At 47.8% G+C, this 7500-nt stretch overlaps 1 protein-coding gene across 3 annotated transcripts in view; it reads right to left on the bottom strand.

Annotated features, from left to right (window-relative positions):
- Nucleotides 1-7500, bottom strand: part of adcy9 (adenylate cyclase 9) — a 111126-nt gene that overhangs the window by 51123 nt on the left and 52503 nt on the right. The window lies entirely within an intron of this gene.

Here is a 7500-nt window from a genome sequence, read left to right as displayed (position 1 = left end):
ACGTTGGGTTTTGTGCATCTTTTGGGCTGGAAATCACCAGTCTCATCTGGCAACCCTGACAGTATCCTCCGCTCCAACCCCTGCCAGCCTAGTCTAAAAATAAAAAGTGGCACACCTTTTTTTACCCGCGGGCCTACCGTCCGACACACACACACACACACACACACACATACACGCACACACACACCATCCGACCGGTCTGCCTGCCGCTTTTTGCAATCTCTTGTAACCCAGTATTTCCCTCGCCACAGAACAAGCTGCCATATTTAGCCCAGACAGGCACCGCAAATAACATAGCTTTATTTTGAGAGAGAGAGAGAGAGAGAGAGAGAGAGAGAGAGAGAGAGAGAGAGAGTGAGAGATTTGAGATTTTAAAAAGTTCTTTATTTACAATAAGGCTGTGCTGTGACAGTGTGTCTTTGGAGAGAGAAGAGAGAGAGAGAGAGAGAGAGAGAGAGAGAGAGAGAGAGAGAGAGAGAGAGAGAGAGAGAGAGAGAGAGAGAGAGGTAGTGCTGGTGCTGGCTCTATGTGACAGTACAGCGGCACTAAAGTCATACGGCGTAGTCCAAGACTGAGGCCTTTTGAATGGGCAAGCTTGGTTTGGCATTACGCAGCCTGTTGCAGGAGAGCAGGGCCACTTACAGCGTTGGCTGGGCCCAAGACAAAGTCATCTAAAAAGGCCCCCCTTTCTATACATGAGTTCTCAAATTTTGTTTTCCCCTGGCAGCGTGACCCTGGCTGCGCACAACTCAACCTCTGATTGTTGGAAACCGCTGTCGGTCAAAAGATTACCTCACGTGGTTGGCTGACAGTGTCTTGCCCCTCCTCACAACACCGTGTTTATAAACAAAAAAAAACATATATACTCAATTCTAGCCCCCCTCCCTCCCTGTGCCCGATACAACATCAGGCCTTTTCCCAGTGTGTCTATTCATTCAATACGATGCTATATGATACTGTTTCTCAACAGGGGCTCTACAGCCCCCCAATGGCCCTGCAATGCTGTATGGTGTGTTTGTGTGTGTGTGTGCTTGTCTCCACAATAACATCATCCCACTGGTCCTACTATGCTGTAAGGTGTGTGTGTGTGTGTGTGTGTGTGTGTGTGTGTGTGTGTGTGTGTGTGTGTGTGTGTGTGTGTGTGTGTGTGTGTGTGTGTGTGTGTGTGTGTGTGCACGTGTACGTGTGTCTGTGTGTGTGTGCAAGCTCGTGTGTGTGTGTGTGTGTGTGTGTGTGTGTGTGTGTGTGCGTGCGTGCGTTCGTGTGTGTGTGTGTGTGTGTGTGTGTGTGTGTGTGTGTGTGTGTGTGTGTGTGTGTGTGTGTGTGTGTGTGTGAGTGTGCGTGCGTGTGTGTGTCAGTGTGCGTGCGTGCGCGCGTGTGTGTGTGTGAGTGTGCGTGCGTGCGCGTGTGTGTGTGTCATCCCCAACTGGTGCTGCTGTTGCTGTGTACTGCATGGTGCTTCGGGCTGCCTTGCCTGCTGCTGAATCGCTTAGCAAGTCCCTTTCCTCAGCACCAGGTCAGTCGAGGACACGCACTCACTCACTCACACAGTCTGTGTGTGTGTGTGTGTGTGTGTGTGTGTGTGTGTGTGTGTGTGTGTGTGTGTGTGTGTGTGTGTGTGTGTGTGTGTGTGTGTGTGTGTGAGAGAGAGAGAGAGAGAGAGAGAGAGAGAGAGAGAGAGAGAAAATAGAGAGAGAGAGAGAAAATAGAGAGAGAGAGAGAGAGAGAGAGAGAGAGAGAGAGAGAGAGAGAGAGAGAGAGAGAGAAAGAGAGATTTGTTTTGTTTAGTCTTTACCTCTATGTCTCTGACGTAACAATGTCCGTCTGTGTTTGTCTCACTCCTACAGTCTGTGTTTGTGAAAGGACCAGAGCGAGCAAGCTGACATCGCTCTCTCTCTCTCTCTCTCTCTCTCTCTCTCTCTCTCTCTCTCTCTCTGACACACGCACACACAACAACAACAACGCACACTGATGAAATGCACTTTCTCTCTTGTGGGGCAATTTGTCTTCTTCACACACAAAGGGCACTTTTCTCTGTGTGAGTTTGAGTGTGAGTTGGAGTGGGGTCACTAGTGAACCGCTGGCAGATGAGCAGGGGACAGTAGACACTACAAAGTCCGTGGAGACCATGGCAACGTGAACAACAGCTTATTATCCACAGTAAAATAGAAGAAAAAAACAAGTTTATGAAAGCTAAATTAGCCTATGAATACCAGTGCACAAGGGACAAACAACAGAACGTAATGTGTCATAGGACTTGCTGAAGTGGCAGTTGAGACTGAAAATATTACTAACATAATAATAATAATAATAATAATTGTATTTGTATAGCACTGTATCATACAAGGCATGTAACTCAAAGTGCTTAACAAATGGAAAAAAACCATCATTGTTAGAGATGGATTTGTGACGGGGATAGCACTGTCAAGTGGGGGAGGGTGCCGAAAGGTAGGTGCGCACCAATGTAAACAAAGATGGCTGCGCTCCCTACTGATGGTTAGCACCTGGGGAAGACTGATTGTAACTGTGCACAGGTGTATAGCGGGAGGGTAGAGTGTCATGATTGGGGGAAACTGGGGAGGTGATGCCTTTTTATGTCCAGGTGTAGAGACGGACGACACACAGCTACCGGAGGGAAACCTAAACGCAGGAAGCCGCCGTACGCAGGAAGCCTCTCAGAAACCCACACGCCAGATTCGAGCATCGGATGGTCTACGACCACAGACGGGAACCTGACATTCGGTCTGATGTGAAGGAACGCCCGGACTATTACGGATCCGATTGCTCAGCTGGAAATCCGAAGTTAAGTTTTCTCTCTCTCTCTCATTTACTGGCCTATCCCCCCCTGCCTTCATAGTGCCGGTGAGCGTAAAGTTAATTGAGAGTCACGATTACTCTCTCCAGTCGGACTGCCCTCACTCTCACTGAGCTGAGTTGACCGCCTACTACTGCCTGTGTGCCGTGCTTCCTACTCTCGTATGCTGTGCCCTCGGTACTCACCATCGTGTTTGCTGTGCCTTGTAGTGTAGCGTGACGTGGCCCTTATTTTCTCGTAATATAGTAGCATTGTAGTGCCGGCCTATTTGCTGTGTGTGTGTGGGCTTGTGCTTCTGGAGACTGGCTAACTTACCTTGCATATAGGGGACCGACAGGTGTGCTTTACAATAGTGTCATCTCCACTGCTCCATATTTTGCTCCTATTGTGTGCTGTGGTGTTTGGGCCTTTGCAGTGAAATCTCCTCTCTTGTTGCATGTGTTGCTGTGTGTAGTGTAGTGTTGGGGAGTAGCCCTCTTTGTCTCTGGAGCAGTGACTTAATAGCGCCCTTTGCAGTAGTCGGAATACATTAACCCCTTGCTGCCTGTCACTTGGCCTGTAAATAGTGCATAGTAAATTAACCCCTTGCTGGCTGTCACTTGGCCTGTAAATAGTGCATAGTAAATTGCCCCCCTTGCTTGGAAAACCTCCACCGGCCAGTAACTCTTCTCTCACTCCACCCTTTCTCTGTCCTCACCAGCACCACGGCAGAGTGACCAGCGCCACTGGGTCCAGGAGGGTCCAGGTGTACCAACCACTCACCAGGAGGCCCACTGTGGACTATGCTGACTGAGGGCCTTGCAAAGCCCTGACGGGGCCAATCTCCTGGACTGCCGTATAAAGACTCTGTGAGCTGCTGGCCTCCTGGACGCCTCGCCGTGGTTCTGTGTGTTGGACGTGAGTAGCCCTTTGCATTGGGCCTTCTGTGACTCTGCTACTGCGAACTGTAACTTACCGGTGAACCAAGCGGACTTACCTGTGGACTTACCTGTGGATTTACCTGTGGATTTACCTGTGGATTTACCTGTAGATTGGGAATTACTGAGTGGACTATTGAACTATTAGGGACTCCTGCGGAATATATTGGACTTACTGGGAGGGTTGTGGGCCTTGGATTATTTTATACAAGAAAATAAAGAAACTGAACTTGAATCCTTTTGTCTGTCGTGTTTGAGTGTACTGTTTACTCCACAAGGTAACCTGTAACCAAAAAGGGGGGGCTAATTCACAAACGCCCCCTACCTGTGACAGATTTAAAAGGAGAGGTATAGAGGAGAGGCAGAAATAGCAGGAAGGCAGAGGAAGAGATAGATAGAGATTGTAGAGTCATAAGGTCAACGTAGGATAGGACCAGGATTCTTAGATGCGTAAGGTCCATAGTGGCTGGGCCTAGCATAAGTCATAGATAGTCACACACACCACAGCTGCATTTTACTTGCCTGGCTAACCCCAAAAGATCTCATACGTGAGTTAGTCTCGAGACTACCTATGCAATTTCTCATTGGAAAGGTGTGGTTTACGAATGCCCATGACCATTTATTTAGCATTATGAATGTGTCGGTTGACATGGACGTATCTATTTAAACAAATTGCAGTCATTGCCTTTCCACGCCTCCCCGCTCTCTGATTGGAGCCCAAGATCTGGAACCCTCACGGAGGGATAGAATCCATGCCGTCTTTCGACTGTGCAAAGCAGCATGGGATTTCCCAGGGTAGCGTCTTTCCAGCATTTGGCTAGTTGTCAGACTAATGCTAAGCCCGGACCATAACACTCCACATCAGAGTGAAGATATCGATCTTGTAGGTCTTATCGCTGAGTACATATTTACCCATCAATACAAATGTGGCAGCAAGTGTGCTGTGCTACAACTGTTGTTAGAATGGAATAGAATAGAATAGAATAGAATAGAATAGAATAGAATAGAATAGAATAGTGTTCATTGTCATTAGATTTACCAATTAATACCCATGTGGTGGCAATACGATACTCTATTAGGACTATGGTTTGTATAGAATAGTATAGAATAGAACTCCGTTTTTGTCATTGTACACAGTACAATTGAGATTCTGCTGTGTGAAGATCCGTGTCGGTCACATCATATGACAAATTCATATCTATTTCCCACGTTTATCTTATCCGGTGCTTCCTAATCTATGGCTTGCATTATCATATACCACTGAACTAATCAAAACTATCAAAGTACGTTGTCGTTTACAACATCCGACTCTCTTTGAAGCTCAGAGGAAACATCCAGAAACACTGGTTGAAAGCGTGGGAATTTTTATCCTGGCCTTACCATGCGTACAATTTCACTCGATTCACATGATTCATTGTCCAACATGACTAACCAGTGAACAGGGGAGGGGCAGGGTGGTGGGCACATTGCACATGGGCAGATATCAGGTCATGATCAAATGGTACTGAAAAATGGGTGAAAAAAAATGCTAGCGATTTGCCTAAGGGTATGCTAGGACCAAGCTACACTGGGGAAGAAAATGACCAGTGTTATAACTCTAAAAGGAGTTGAAATAATTCTTGCTTGCATTAGATCATGTCGGTGTTCATTTCTCTCTTTGTTCCATGTAGCCTTTTCATAGTTAATTCTACTCTGGCTTTTGACTCCAATTTTGACTCCAATGCTACACTGTAGAGTAATTTGACTCTCCACAGTGTTGTCAGAACACAGCGGGCGTCCCTGACCCAGCAAGACCTTCTGCTAGACATCGATCACCACACACCAGACAAAACACACACACACACACACACACACACACACACACACACACACGTGCGCGCACACTGACATGCACACTCTCTCTCTCTCTCTCTCTCACACACACACACACACACACACACACACACACACACACACACACACACACACACACACGTGCGCGCACACTGACATGCACACACACACACACACACACACGTGCGCGCACACTGACATGCACACACACACACACACACACACACACACACACACACACACACACACACACACACACACACACACACACACACACACACACACACACACACACACACATGCGCACGCACACACGCACACACACACAAGGTACAAGGCCAGATCGTGACCAACACAGAGGTTAGCCATAAACAATGACCGTCTCTCTGTTTCTCTCCCTCTCTCTTTCTCTCTGTCCCTCTCTCCCTCTCTCCCTCTCTCCCTCTCCTCTGTTGCTCCCTCCGTCCACCTCTCTTGTGTGAGTGTGTGTGTTGGTTCCCATTCTGGTTTCTCTACAATCTGGACAGCAGCTGATGATTGTTTCTCAGGTGCAGAAAAACAGATGATCATTACGTACATTGCTTAAAAAAGACAGAACACACACACACACACACACACACACACACACACACACACACACACACACACACACACACACACACACACACACACACACACACACACACACACACACACACACACACACACACACACACAGACACACATACACACGCACACACACAATCAAACAAAAAATGCTGAACAACTGTACAACTTTGCTCTCCTTCTCCTCTTTTAGTTATTGTGTCCTTGAAAATGGAGAGAGAGAGAGAGAGAGAGAGAGAGAGAGAGAGAGAGAGAGAGAGAGAGAGAGAGAGAGAGAGAGAGAGAGAGAGAGAGAGAGAGAGAGAGAGAGAGAGAGAGAGAAAGAGAGAGACCTCATGCAAGATGCAGTGTGTGTGTGTGTGTTTACATATGTGTCTGTGTGCGTGTGATTAAGTTGTACAGTATGTCAGTGTCTTCCTGCAACCACCCCCTGTGGCCCTCCACACGCACGCACGCACGCACGCACGCACGCACGCACGCACGCACGCACGCACGCATGCACGCACACACACACATACCCCAAGAGCCTTCAAGACAGCACCATCCACCTGACAAGACTTTAAAATATTAACTGTTAAGATTAAATATTTACCCGCCACTATAAACCACGACAGCGAGACAAACAGAGGAGAGGGCAAAAGGTGGAGGAGGAGGAGGTGCTTTGGAGGCAAAGAGGAGAGAGCAGAGAGGAAGCAGAGGAGGAGGAACGAGGGAGTGGACAAGAGTGGAGGAGTTTTACAGAAGGGAATGAAGGAGCGTGGGAGGGAGGTGTGAGGAGAGAGAGAGAAGAGTGGAAGAGAAGTGAGGAGGAGAGGAGAGGAGAGGAGAGGAGGGAAGGAAGAATGAGGGAGTGGAGAGGAGTAGGAGGAGTTTACGGAAGGGACTGATGAAGGAGTGTGGGAAGGAGGTGTTTGTAGGCAGAGGAGAGAGAGGGAAAGAGAGAGAGAAGAGTGGAGTGGAAGAGGAGAGGAGAGGAGTGGATTGGAGAGAAGAGAAGAGAAGAGAAGAGAAGAGAAGAGAAGAGAAGAGAAGAGAAGAGAAGAGAAGAAGAGAAGAGAAGAGAAGAGAAGAGAAGAGAAGAGAAGAGAAGAGAAGAAGAGAAGAGAAGAGAAGAGAAGAGAAGAGGAGAGAACACATGCTAGTTATATGCACATGTACACATATGCTAGTTACTCGCTCAGCGAGTTAAGTCAATAGAATCTCTATGTGTTCCAACGAGACGAGGAGGCGAGTAGGCGTTTGTTGTTTGGAGAGTACAAGTGATGCGATGTGGGGGGATCCCGAGTTAAAAACATTTTAACTTCGAGCGAGGCGAGTAAGCGAGTAACC

Source organism: Engraulis encrasicolus, chromosome 1 (genome assembly GCF_034702125.1).
Source record: "Engraulis encrasicolus isolate BLACKSEA-1 chromosome 1, IST_EnEncr_1.0, whole genome shotgun sequence".
Classification (NCBI taxonomy): Eukaryota; Metazoa; Chordata; class Actinopteri; order Clupeiformes; family Engraulidae; genus Engraulis; species Engraulis encrasicolus.
Note: the sequence above shows the minus strand (reverse complement) of the source record. Positions and strands in the feature narration are given on the sequence as shown.